The sequence below is a fragment of the Rattus norvegicus genome, chromosome 14, assembly GCF_021556685.1.
Source record: "Rattus norvegicus strain SHRSP/BbbUtx chromosome 14, alternate assembly SHRSP_T2T, whole genome shotgun sequence".
Lineage (NCBI taxonomy): Eukaryota > Metazoa > Chordata > Mammalia > Rodentia > Muridae > Rattus > Rattus norvegicus.
The window spans coordinates 75,723,014-75,737,729 of NC_141547.1; the positions used below are offsets into that span (position 1 = coordinate 75,723,014).

At 40.7% G+C, this 14,716-nt stretch overlaps 1 non-coding gene across 1 annotated transcript; it reads left to right on the forward strand.

Moving 5' to 3' along the window:
* Positions 1-11,539: 11,539 nt before the first annotated feature.
* LOC120096805 (small nucleolar RNA SNORA17) lies at positions 11,540-11,670 on the forward strand. Its single transcript, XR_015637781.1, has one exon. It is a non-coding gene; the product is annotated as a small nucleolar RNA SNORA17 (small nucleolar RNA).
* The last annotated feature ends 3,046 nt before the right edge of the window (positions 11,671-14,716 follow it).

Here is a 14,716-nt window from a genome sequence, read left to right on the forward strand (position 1 = left end):
ACTAGAAAGACCATGCATTGTCTGCCTTTCTGAACTTGCCTCATTTCTCTTGACATAATCCTGCAGTTTCCCTTACATTACTGTAACAGGAAGAATTCCCTTGTTTTAAAGGCAGAATAGTATGCTAGTGTGTGTGTGTGTGTGTGTGTGTGTGTGTGTGTGTGTGTGTGTGTGAGGGGGGTGAGAGATAGCACATGTACATGATGCAGGTTTTAATTTACTAAGCTTCTCTGACTTATAACTATAAAGATTTGCCAGATTCTAAGGTTCTAAAGATTTATTCACATTTTTCAGTGTGTCTAATTGTTGTGTAATGGTCTGCTTAAGTCTCTTACAGTCCTTTCTACTTCAAGTATAAGACATCATGCCTCCACCTTTCTGTTCATAATTTTCAATCTTCTCCCATTTGTACCTAGTTAGTGTAGACAAGTTTATCAGTCTTACTTCTCTTCTGAACAGAAGAGCAAAATTCCATTTCCATTGATCTTTCCTACTATTATTCCAGTATTTAGAGCTCTGAAGCAGGGCGGGAGTGTAGAACAGACCTGGAACTTTGTAGTAGTTTTCTGGATGCAAACAAGTGTTACAGTGTCCTTTTCACAGAACTGTTGTAACAAAGTGCCATGGGGCTTTCATAACAGAAATGCAACATGTCTATTCCTGGGCAGGAAACCTCATCTCCCAGATCACCCTGCTGCTTTAAGAAAAACAAACTTCCTGAACACTCCAGCTGCTACTTAGTTATCTGCTCCTGGTGTTACCAACCTTCTCTTTCCTTTGGGAATTTCTGCATCCAAATTTCTTTTCAACAAGGACCAACAATATCAGGTTGAGAGATTACCTTCCTCCAGAATTATGTTTTCTATGCCCTTACTTCCTCTTAGTAACATATTTCAAAGGGCTGCCAGTTAGGGAGGAAATGCATATTTTAGGAGAATGCTGCATCAACCACATGAGATCTGTTGAAGCTGATACCTGAAGTGAGAATTTTGTTGTCTTTTCAGAACACAGAAACATTCTGGGAATGTGTTCTCGTTTTAATCCCAGGTTGGGGGTGGGGCTATTTCAGAGTATTGTCCACAGCAGCTGACTATGATTTGCCTCGTGCTATAATAGGGGAGTGATTTTGCAAGCTGCAAATAGTTTCTGCAATTGTGTAATGTTTGGAATTCTGAGGATCTTTAGAGCGTATATAAATGCTGGAGCCCTAATAGTTTGTTTGGTGGTAGCAGTGGGCTGTTGGTTGTAGGTTGATTGCTATTGTTTAAGGTTTGTTCAGTAGTCATGCACAAAAAAGCAACAAGAAGAAATTAGATATCTTGCCAGCAAAGATCCAACTTACCCCAAGGAATTTGGTACCCCTAGTCAGAAGGAAGTAGTCTAACAATAATGTTGCCCTCTTCCTCTTCTATCTGATTTTCTCTCCTATCCAGTGTTATGAGGTTGAAAGGGTAAAGAAATGGTGGGTATTTGTGAATAAAAAGGAACCCACAAACTACCCAAAATCTGCTTACAGATACCTCCCAGAATTCATGTTTACCAGTGACCTGAGAGTCTGAATTAGGTAGGATCTTTGTTTTATTTTTGTTGTTGTTTTTATTTCATTTTTATTGGCTATTTTATTTATTTACATTTCAAATGTTATCCCCCTTCCCAGTTTCCCCTCCACAAGTCCCTATTCCTGCCTCCCTGCGCCTGGCTCTATGACAATGCTCCTCCACCCATGCACTCTTGCCTCAGTGCCCTAGCATTCCCCTACACTGGGTCATTAAGCCTCTACAGGAAAGGGCTCCCCTCACAGTGATGCCAGATAAGGCAATCCTCTGCTACATATCCAGCTGGATTCATGCCTCCCCCAACCTTATGTACTCTTTGTTTGGTGGTTTAGACCCTAGGAGCTTTGGGGGGGTCAGTTTAGTTGATATTGGTGTTCTTCCTATGGGGATGCAAGACTCCTCAGCTCCTACAGTCCTTGCCCTAACTTCTCCATTGGGGTCCCTGTACTCAGTCTGGATGTTTGTCTGCGTACATCAGCATCTATATTGGCCAGGCACTGGCACGGCCTCTCAGGAGACAGCTATATCAGGCTCCTGTCAGCAAGCTCTCCTTGGCATCTGCAATAGTGTCTGGGTTTGGTGTCTGCCGATGGGATGGATCCCTAGGTGGGGCAGTCTCTGGATGTCCTTTCCTCAGTTTCTGCTCCACTCTTTGTCCCTGCACTTTGTTTTGACAGGAGGAGAGTTGGGGGTCATGCCTATCCACTGGATATGATCTCAGCAGGTTCTATCTTCCCCTTGTTGGGCACTTTGGCTAATGTTTTCCCTGTTGGGTCCTGAGAACCTCTTGGGTCCCTGACATCAAAGAAGTGCAAAGCAGGTTTGTTCACATACAAAGCAAAACCATATCCTAGAGGAGCTATATGAACTGGATATGAGAGTCAAGGCTCAAAGACCAAACGTTAGACTACAGGGAAAAGCATTGGTGGGTGTTAAGAGGATAGATTTAGCATGAGATCACTCTGATTGCCTGTCTCTTTCTACTAGTTATAAAACAGCTGACCCAATGTGTACTGGAAATCATTTGCTGAAATTGTTTCTTTCATTTCTTATGAACACATGGAAAACATGGAAGAATGATTGAATATGAAGAACTAAGGAAGTATTTGGCTCAATGTAAACAAGGCATAGGAACAGATGTCACTCCCAGATGCACCAGGGTGCAGGGTCTGGTGCGTGGAAAAGGCTATATAGTCAGACACCTATGTGGGCCCACTGAAAGCAGTAATTAAGGTGGTAATACAGAAAGAAAATTTCTGTGCTTTTCTCCAGACACTAGCAGGGTGGAAAAATGCTTTCCCTGTGTTTGAGAAGATGAGGCATAAACTGGCTATTAGCTAACAATTCTAAGGAAGCTTCTCCAGTTTACTATTGTAGGGAAATCTAATTTTACCTGTCTATCCACCTCAGCAAAACGACAGTAGAAAAAGCAACCTACATTTTATAAATCCAAAAGTGATTTCTTTGACGAACATGCAGCCCTTTCTTATTGGTTTAGATTCAAAACACTTAGGACATTCTATTGTTTTGACTATTATCAAGACAGAGAAGCACAGCCTCCTCTCTAAAGACTACTCCATGATGATGCCCTTGGTTCAAAACCTTTCATAACACAATATTTTATCATATATAGGATGTCATAGGCATCTGATTTCTCTGGAAGCATGTGTTTATAACATAAGTGCTTTTTAAATTTTTAGTTCATTCCATTCATTTTTGAACTTCCTTTAAAGATCCCCATTAATAAAAATACTGAAGGCAATAGAGAAATCTGTTGCAAGGTTTGGAGTCACCAACAAAGTCAAAACAAAGATTGTGTGTCTTGAGAACCACACAATCAAGCTGATATATATATATATATATATATGTATATATATATATATGTGTGTGTGTGTGTGTGTGTGTGTGTGTGTGTGTGTGTGTGTGTGTAAGGAACCTCTTGTCTCTAGCATCCCAATGTTGGAATTACAGGCATCACTGGCACGTAACTGGGTTCTTTGGAACTACAGTCCTCACACTTGTTTTGAGGGACAAGTCTTTAACTAAGGAGCCAACACTTCAGTCCTCCAATTTTTACATTTTGAAAAATTTAGCCAGTAAAAATTCTCCTATTTCACTTGGTGCTAAACAGGTTTCTATTCTTTCTCTGGTCCACGGTTCATAGTCTGTCATTCCATTGACAGCATATGACTTCTCCAAGAGGTATCAGTGGGAGGTGTCGTGAGACACCACATGTCTTCTCCCTCACCACTGGGGGAAAAGACTCTGTGGAGAAACTCATTATAGAAACCTATGAGGTATCTGAGGGCCTTGAAGCCAGAATCCAATCACCTTCAGCACTGCATGCTCCATGCCCATCAATTGGCAGGTATAAGGCAGAGACACAGACAGACTATAATTAGCGTGAAAGGTTGGCAGTCTCTACAAAAGCTGGACTCTGAAAGCAGAACAATAAAGCCTGGATACAGGATGCACCTGAGACTGACTAATTTCTGTCCAGGGCAGTAGAGGTTAGCAACTTACCATCATAGTAATCAGGATGATCAGGATAATAACACAAACCTTTACACATCCAGTTATGGAAGGCCTACCGCATATGTGAGCATGACTATTGCTTTGTATAGGTTTTCTTAAACGACATGCAGTCTCAGCTATATATTTATAGCCAAGGTGGGGACAGGACATGAAGCTATATTGACTGCAGTTTAAGCTATGCTGTATGATTTAAACAAACCTAATCTGCAAGGCCAGTAACTCAGTGGAAGTCACAGAATGGAGTGTATCACACTCAGATCTGGGAAGAGATGCTTGTCTATCCTTTGAACTCTAGTCCACTCATCACTTGCTGTGACTTTGAATAAACCAATAAATTCTGTCCCATCCATGTAATGAAAATTGATTTATTTGGGTACCTTACATATATTTGTTAACTTCTTACTTTACTCCTCTGGTGCTGAAAACATAGGAAGGAAGAAATAGTCAAATTTTGTACTTCTGAACTTTACTTTCTGTGAATTGGAGAAATGAATGAATTCATCTATAAATGATGTCACATACTAATTGTTTATACTATGAATAAATTCATGCACGGATGGGAATTATAACTGTACAGGAGAAGAATCAGGACTTACACATTAATGGAGAATGGGGAAATCCTTACTGGGATGGTGATATTTTAGCAAAGAACTGAAGGACTGGGGAATTAGTAATGAAGGTATCTTTGAGATTAGCCTCCCAGTTAGAGGGAATAGTAAGCCTGCAAGAACATGCATGGCACCTTTGGAGAAACATAGGAATAGAGGCCAGAGTGACTAGACCTAGAAGAAAGGGAAAATACTTTGAAAGGGAAATCAGGCAATATTGCTTCAAGCGTAATCAGTACAACATTGATGGGCTTGAACTTTGAAGAAGAGGGGACAGTTGGGACTTGTCCCAACTTTTGCTCATTCTTAAAATGAGCAAACCAATATTATCTACTGTGTGGGATTGATTTAAACATTCAAATAAATAGAAAATCTTTCATTTTACAGCAATGTGTAATTCATCACGTGAAGTCATTTGTTGGCAAGTCTGATGACCTGGTGTAGAGACCCAAGACCTACCACAATGGAAGGAGAGCTCACAAAAATGTACACACACACATGTACACACACACACACACACACACACACACACACACTAATTTTCTTACTTTAGTGTCTAATTTTATATCTTATTTGTTTCCATGTCTAATACATTATCAAATCCGTTTTATTATTAACACATAGAATTCGTAGGGAGTGTAAAATACATTTCCATATTCTCTACTCTCCTGTAGCTCATGATATAAAGGGAATCAGGAAGGAAGCTGCAGTGAGCAAAAACAGGTAAGCGATAAAGTACATCACAGCAGAGAAAAACACAGCACACTGCCAAGGCTATAACTCAGTCGTTAATTCAAAGAAGGCTTCCTGGAGGAAGTGGTGTTTACATGTAACCTGCCGCTGATCCAAAGTCAGCCAGGGAAGCTTCCAGTTTTGGAAATTAAATAGGTTTCCCAATAACTTTTAGGCAAGATAGTAACAGAAACAAAAATATAGAGCCACGATAGAACAATACTCCATCAAAATAGGGAGCTGTAGAGAGGTGCAGAGAATATCTATGACAGTGAGGTTATTAAACTCATGAAATGAAGGAAAGATCTTAAAGCTAAATTGTGTCTTTCACAGTTATTCCATATGGCCTCAGAAGGAATTCGTGATTATAGCACCTGTCTTTACTAATGTCCCAATAATGATACCAATTAGGGAGAAAGAAACAAATTCACCACTTGCTGCTCTACATCAACTACTAACCTCTCCATCTGCATCCTGTTCCCACTACTTTTCTTAACAGCATCAGTAGATCTCAGTCTCTGACAACTTCTCTGGATTTTCTCCCTATATGGTGCTTAGTTTTAATTGTTAATTTAACACAACCTAGAATTACCTGGGTAGGGAATCTCAGTGAGATACTGTCTAAATTAGATCAGCAAGAAGTTATGTCTTGAGATGTTATAAGATGGAAAGACTTTTCCCTATTGGGTGGAACCATTCCCTAAGCAGATGTTGCTAGACTGTATGAAAGCAAGGAAAACAAGTTGAGCACTAGGATTCATTTCCCCAGTACTCTCTGCTCTCCTTCATGATGAATCCAACATGGCCAGTTGTCCTGAGCTCCTGCCACTGTGAGTTCCCTGCAATGTTGGACTATTACCTGGAACTGTGAGCTGCACTGAGAGCCCTTTCTTCCCTACATTACTTGTGTTGGGTTATTTTATCACAGCAATAGGACAAGAACCTAAGACAGCTGACAGGCATAGAACAACTCCACAAGTATTTTTATGAAACTAGACTTCATTATGTCATTTCTACTTAGATTATGCCCTATCCTTTTCCAGTCTTTATATTGTTGCCATTTCTGACCTTATGTAGCCATGTGACTAAAGTCCCCATTCAACTCATTCCCTCCATCTTCTGTCCCAAGTACAGATCAGGGATTAGAAGGCTAATGCTGTCAGTTGTCATTGAACTATGTTAAATTTTGTTTTTTTGTTTCCTTAATCATGTCTGTTAATTTAGTCCAAAATGGTCTCAAAGTTATCTTCTTCCAGTCTCAGCCTTGTACTCCTGAATAGGAAGATTACAGTGGTATGCTACTCCACAGGACCCAAATTAATCCTTAAGACCAGTAGCTGACCAGTTGTTTGTTTGCTTGTTTTGTACAAGGATCAAATATTGACTTTGTCAGGCTTTCGGAGCCTTCCCTGAGGCTCTCTGTAGCTATTCTCGTTGACACTGGCAGTTCAGAACCAGATGAGAACCAAAAAAAAAAAAAAAAAAAAAAAAAAAAAATTAAAAAAAGAGAAAAAAATGAAAAAGTGACTGCATCCTTGATAACAGAGAAACCAGCCTTCAGATTTCAAATTTTTATTGTTATTTAATTATTGCTTTGTTTTAATCTGATATCTCTCTCTTTTTTCACTCCCATGTGTGTGTATGTCTCTCTCTCTCTCCCCTCTCTCTCTCTCTCTCTCTCTCTCTCTGTGTGTGTGTGTGTGTGTGTGTGTGTGTGTGTGTGTGTTTGTCTGTGTATCTGTGTGCATCTGAATGTGTTTGTGTGTACACTACAAAGTCTGCTTTCAACATAAATTTTTACATGGTGATGTAAACTCATGACCCCATGTTTTCAGAGCAAGTATTTGGTTTTAAGACTGTATTGGTCAGGGTTGTCCAGAGTCACAGAACTTACAGGATGTTTCTCCAAATTGAGGGAATTTATTATGATGGCTTACAGTCTGCAGTCCAACGAACCGAACAATGGTCAGCTGTGGATGGGAAGTCCAAGAATCCAGTAGTTGCTCGGTCCCAAGAGGCTGGGTGTTTCAGCTGCTCTTCTGTAGAAGTAGCTTCCCACGAATGTGCTGGCAAGTAAATTCAAACAGGTGAGGAAGAGTGTATCTTCCTTCTTCCAATGTCCTTATGTAGCTCTCCAGTTAAAGATGTGGCCCAGATTAAAGGCGTGTACCACCATGCCTGGATCTGGGACTTACTTTGTCCAAGGATGACCTTGAACTCTCCTTGCCTTAGTCTTCCAGCCTCAAGATCTAGATCCAAAGTGATCAAAATAAGTCCTCCAATTCTGGACTGTAGCTCGTTCCAGATGTAGTCAAGTTCACAAACAGGAATAGGCATAGCAATGAGCCTTCTCCCAAGCCCTGTTTTTACTTTTTGCCGTTGAATGTCACTATGTGAACATGGCTGATCTATTACTCACTGTGTAGTTCAGCATGGACTCTAACACATGGGAACCCTAATGCCTCAGTCTCTGGAGTGCTCGGATTATAGGCATGAGCAAATAGCCTAACTCCATTTTCTTTAATGTAAACTTCTTAGCAATACTCTAGATCTGTTCTCTGCGTCTTCTAGACTGCTGACCTTGGCCAACAATGAATCATCTTTAATATCTCTTTTCACTCACAACTTAAACACATTTCTTCTGTATGTGTGTGTCCCTGAGTGTATGGTCCAAATTCCTGTCTCCCTAAGTAGTGTCTGTCTTCTATACATGTCCAGTTTGGATGTCTCTTCTGTGAAAGTTTGCTGATGTTTTTGGTCTGTTTCTAACATCAGCACTATCTTCCCATGGTCTTCTTCCCATCACTAAGCCTATCAACAGAGTTAGAGGGAAGAAGTTCTTGCTCAGTGATATTTCTTCCAGTGGAACTCATGATGAAAGAAACTGTTCCCTGCGCCTGAGAGACTTCAACTTTCTTTTGTTTTCTTTCTTTCTTTCCTTTTTTTTTTTTTGACGTTGCTTAAGAACTTTTCAGAATGTTTTCTTTTACTTCAACCCTCACAACTTCACTCATTGAGAAGTTGGGTGACTTCATCCTCTTCAGTATGGATAAGCATTGTGATTGCTCTGATTAAAAGTACAGCAAAAGCAAGTCTGTGTCAGTTTCCAACCTCAGACATATAGGATTTTTATCTTCCACTCTCAACCTCTCATGTAGGAGCTCACTCAGAGTCCTAGCATATGGAGAGTCAAACTGTTTTGGATCCGTCTGTCTCACCCAAGATGCTAGATGTTGGTACACAAGTCAATAGCACCATCCCAGCATTCTATGCTCAAGTACCAGCCAGATTTTTTAAGGTAAATTAATCTCATATTGGCCTACTTTCTTTACCTGCATAATCATGAGACTAAAAATTGTTGTTTCCAAAAACTACAATCCTTGGGACTAGTTTATAACATGATGATAAATGAATAGAACAAATGTTTCTTGGTGAGTCAGACTGTTCACCATAATTCTTTCCTTAGCCACAATGGTGTTCCAATTCCTATTTGTATCAGTTACATTTCTCCATGTAACAAAATACCTGGACAAAAACAACTTCAGGAAGGAAGTGTATATTTGAACTCACAGTTTGAGAATAACATCTCTCTTGGCAGAGGCATCACGGCAGGTGTAAGAGAGGGCTGGTTACAATACATCCATAATATAGAAGCAGAGAGAAGTCAATTTTGTGTCTATCCAACTTCTTTGCTTATATTCAGTCTGAGACCCCAATCTAAAGAATCTACTCACAATTAGAGTAGGGACTTGGTCCTCACCACTTGGCAATTACATATTAACTACCACAGCATCTGTTTTGCTTTAACTCTTTCTTTTACATTCATAGTAATACTTCCTTAAACTCTTCTCTTATTTTCCACCAAGGTCCTTAATTTCTGTTTCAGATTCTAAGTTACATAGTATGTCCCATGAAGTCTTTCCAGATTTCTTAAGGCTGCCATTCACTAATTCTTGATTCTTGAAGGTCTGCAAACACACAGATCATCTTTGTGGCAGGTGGCTTGTTTGGAGAGCTGGCTGCTGGTGTACCTACCTGCTCCACTAGACTCTGGTTTTCAGGAGTAGAGACCATGCTTTATTCATCAGCACATGTCTGATTATGGTGTGGTTGCTTACAATTAATAGTTATTTAAAAATCATTATGAGATGACTAAATGTGACAGGAGAGATGTATACGCTAATAGCTGACAAAGCAAATTGAAGTTATTGCAAGAAATTTGATTTATTGACCAATCTAATCCAACCTTTTTTATGCCCCACCTATCAAAGGTAAGTTCAGGTAATTCTTTCCATACAGCATAGATCAGGGACAGGCATAAGGCTGGTTTTGCTGTGCTAGTAAGTGAATACTAATTCCTGGTGGTGTGTGATAGCAACTGTATACTTCTCACTCATGGTTCAGCCATTAGCACATTTGGCAGCCTCCTCAGGGGCTTTTCTGCAGGTCATTCGGGTGTCAGGTGCCCTACAGCCCTCCCATATCTGAGGCATTTTCCTTCTTGGCAAAGAGGAGGGAAGGAATATGTAGAGTGTGCACAGGCTGAATTCCTGGTACAGAGAGATTTATCATTTCTCACATTCCATTGCGCAAGCATTTAATTGCATGGCTTCCACCCAGAAACAAAGAAGACTGGAAAACTAAGTCTTTCTGTGCACTCGAAACATTTTGTTTTCAATAGAGAACAGCTGATCATAGAGCTGTTTTTTGTAAGATAAAGCAAAGGTCTTATGTGGTATTTGAATATATGTCCATATTACACTGTCATACTCTACTTGGTAAATATATGTAGAAATCCAACGTATGACAACAACACTTTACTCTTTGCATGAGACATTTATGTGAGATTTGATGTATCAGATTCTGTGATAATAAATGCCAGAATCCAAATCAATTTCTTTGCTTTCTTTTTTGTTTTTTGTTTTTGTTTGCTCCAGGGTAAGTAGTTTGAGTGCTCTATATACTCTGTTTCCACATCTAAAAACTGAGGGTAAGGATGATAATAGTGCCACATAGTGTCTTGGAGGAAATAATAAATGGAAAATACTTACATACTTCTCTAGAAAATTCTAAGAGCCCAAATATTGCAGATTAATTCCTGACAAGGAGTGCAATTTTTATTATTTTTGGAATGGAACACAAGCAAATGAGTCTAAAAGTTTGGAGTCTGAGGGTCCAGGTGATTAAAAGGAAAGAAATTGGTTTTGTTGGCTCTGCCAATCTGCCTCAGGCCCTAAATGAGAGTATCAATGATACGCCTCTGTTTTCTAGCTTCTGATGATGCAAATGACGGTTCCCTTTCAAGGTCTTTGTGATTTTGAGTGAAGAATTTCTGTAGCACCAAAGAGCCAGTCAGATGGATGAGAGTTAGATCTATGCTTTGTCATGTTTGAGGAATAGCTGTGCTCAGTGAGAGTTCAAGGGAGACTCTGTTTTAATAAACGTACGAAAAACTTTTGAGTGATTGGCGCCTCAATGGAAGTTGTGATGCTTTTATATCTTGTTTCCCAGGAGAAGATTCTAATGTGATGGTGATGTGTTGTCAAAACACAGAGAAACAGGAAGTGTGATAAGCAAAGAAAGGAGATCAGGGAAGGTGACTGCACCAAGTATAATATCCCAGTCCCTAAAGGATGACCTTGGCTCAATCCCACAAAGCAGTCTTGGCAAGAGTGAAGGTCATGCTTGGTTTCTGCATCAAATAAGTGTTCTGGAGCAATTGAATTCTGCCACTTCCCATTGGCTAAGCCCTGGGGAGAGGATGGCTTACATTTTCAGGGACAATGTCTCATTGTGCTGTTGTCCTGTAGTCAGTTGGTATACGGTCCTCAGGGATACCACTAATTGATGTTGTTGGAACAAAGACATGCTGGAAGTTAAGAGACATGAATGCTATAAAGGGGAGCTATGGAAACATCAGTAGAAAACAGAAACTGCAAGCTTTGCTCTGTCTGTACTGACATCTCATTTCTGGAAAGAGACAGGCCTACCCTAGCCAGTGCTGATGTTGGTATCTTAATACCTGCTTTGACTCTGGGTGTCCACCAGTAGATTCACTCTACTGAATGATGTGTTGATATAGGATGTTGCATTGAGATTTGTCTTACATCTGTCCCTGCAGGTGTTACAGGTGTGGTTGCTGTGTCACATGTGATTTGTAAGTGGCAGAGAGGAGAGAGGTTATGTCTACAGTCAGTGTTCTGACCTATAAACAGCTGAATGATTAGTAACCTAGCAATCCCTGAAAAAAAGCAAACCTGAGATGACCACCAGTCCTGTTCCTTGCAGGCCTAGACAGGATCCCAGAACAAGGAGCAAGCCAAAGACTAGAAGAACTCCTTCTGATACTCCTGGCTCTGGGCCAGTATAAGCCTAAGACACATGATCCTCACAAGGGGTCACTTGGGTTGGTCTTGTAAGGAGCTAGCCTAAGACAACCACCAATCCAGTGCCATTCACCTGGTTAGGAGTGAGCCAGTTCAGTGCCACACTCACCTGGGGCTGGGGGTCAGACTATGCCTAAGATGACCCCTGCCCAGTGCCATAGTGCTAAAGCTGGCCATAGAACTCCAATGACAACTCCAGAGGTGATCCCAGACACACAAGGCCCTGAGTTCCACTAAGGGGAACAAGTAAATGGAGGAGAAAGAGAAACAGAAGACTGTAGGCACAATGAAGAGACAGTACTAGAGACTCAAGGGCAGTGAGGAACTGTCTGGTGTGAATATCTGGTGATATCCTGTTTGTGCTACCACTGGGGTCCACATCTGGTTCTGTGGCCTGCTTGAGCAGGGGTCTGTTACTATCAAAGGACAGACAGATGCCCATGGCCTGGGCTGCTATACAGGTACATGTTGATGTCTGAGAGCTGTGCAGACCTGACCTCAACCCTCATCTGGGCATTGTTGGAGAGCTGACCCTGGCATCTTAAGCGCAGGCAAGCTGACCCTGTCTCTAGCCAGCTACAATACTCTAATGAGTGAGCCCTACAAATTGTGTGAGTTGTGTATGAGTCAGCCCAAGGGTATGATCATGGGATAGCTGACCCTATTATTTGTCTCCCATGTAATGGCATAGATGAGGGAGAAATACCGTCCCCCTTTCTCCCCCCTCAACAGGTGGGAGACCTGGCCCTGGGGTCATGAAAGCAAGAGATTTATCCTGCTGCAATACTCAGGAGAGCAGGCCTCTAAACCTCACCTTGGTAGCACAGTTGAGCTGACCCTGGACATGGGGATTGCAGATGAGCTGGCCCAAGAGCAGGGATGCAGGAAATTCAGCCCTGCTTCTTGTCTGATGTGTTACAGTGGGGGTGACAGAGAGACACTCTCCTCCCCTGCCTTGTCCCTAGTTACAGGGCTTGCCAGTAAGCAGGCCCTAAAGTGCATGAGAGTGGGAAAGCCATCTCAGATAACTGTGAGGCTTTGAATATACTTATCCCAACACCTACCCCATAGATGAACTACTAGAGTACATGAAGAGGCCAGTCCTACAAATCCAAAACTGCAGGATCTCCATGACACAGGGAAACAACAGAATATCTGAGAGAATGTACAGGAAGGATCCAGTATTGATAGATTAGCAGAAGTCAGAGGTCTCACATCAAACAGAGGAGCCAATGCAATAAGCAAAAGCATATGGACAATAGGGAATATTGTGGGCTACACGGTGCCACACTACAGCTTACACACTGACATATTTTTCTCTATTAGGGGGGCAGGTTGCAAGGGTGGAGGAGGCAAGGGGAGATGAATGGGATTAGGGTGCATGTTGTGAAATTCACAAAGAACCAATAAAAAGTATTTGTTTTCAAACTATATAACAAGAACGAATGTGTTGGGTATATAAATGGAGGAAGAAGTTACATCATCTCTGCTTATGAACAACATGAGTTTATGCATGGGAAAACATAATGATGCTATCAGAAACCTGTTAGAAATAAAAAGGAACTTAATAAGATTACAAGGTATACAGTTGAAATAAACAAAAATCAATTTTATTTTCCATTTTAAATTTCATTCACTCATTTGTGTGTGTGTGTGTGTGTGTGTGTGTGTGTGTGTGTGTGTGTGTGTGTTGTGCTGTGCTGTGAGGTACATGTGGAGAGTAGAGGGCAGCTTTTAGGAATACAGTTTTCCCTTCTGCCATGTGGACCTTGGGACTGAATCAGGTAAACAGACTGGTCGTCAAGTGCTTTTACCTGCTGAACCATCTCTCTGGCTCAGCTGCTTTGTAATAGAACGATATCAATTTTTTTAAAGAAATAAGCTAACAAGGTAGCCTATTCAAAAGAGCTACCCAAGTCTATGAGACAGTAGGATGAAATTTCCCAGGGAAGGGAATGTTTTCTTTATGAAAGTTACAAGATACTGATGAAAGAACCTGGAGAGGATGCAGAACACAGAATGTGTCTTTTCCTTGTAGATCAGAAGGCCTGAATGCTAAGTCTTTATAATACAGACTGGTCAATACAATTTGTGGTATTCCTGTCAAAAAGACCACCATATTCTGTATAGAAGTAGAAAAAACACTTCCAAGATGTAAGTAGAGTCCTGAAAGATCCCGAAGAGCTAAAGCACTGTTGAGCAAAAACTACACAGTTAGGAATTATGTCACCTGACTTTAGGACATATGGCAGCACACTAGTCCCCAAATGCATATTAACAGCCTGAAAACCAGTACATAGACCAATGGAACAAGGCAGAAAGCAAGCTCAGAGACAAACACACACATTTAAACACAAGTGTATTGTAGACAAAATCAGTAAGATTCACGTTGCGCAAAAGAAATTCTTTTCAAAATGGTATTGTATATATAGAGATGTCCAATTACAATAAAACCCAAGTGTCTGCCATTATATTCAATAAATAAATGAATGAATAAATGAATAAACAAACAAACAAACTCAGATGGACCCAAGACCTCAAGGTAAGACTGAAAAGCTGTGAGGCTACTGAAAGAAAATACAAGAAAAATGTGTTTAAACTTTCACATTGGCTTTTGGGAGGATATGTTTCCCAAAATACACAAACCATGCATTTATATATTTATGGAGTATAGTGATATATGTGTTTGCGTATGTGTGTGTGCGTATCACACTATACCTCATAAATATGTAAAACTGCCAGGTGTGTCATTCACAAATTTACAGCATACAAAAATAAATGAAGCATTGCGCTTTCAGAAATATATCTCCCAAAACTATAATCCTGGGCTACAGCCGAGTTATATTCGCTGGGGCTTCTCTATAGGAATCAGTAGCTCTGACTATATACAGATTTGACT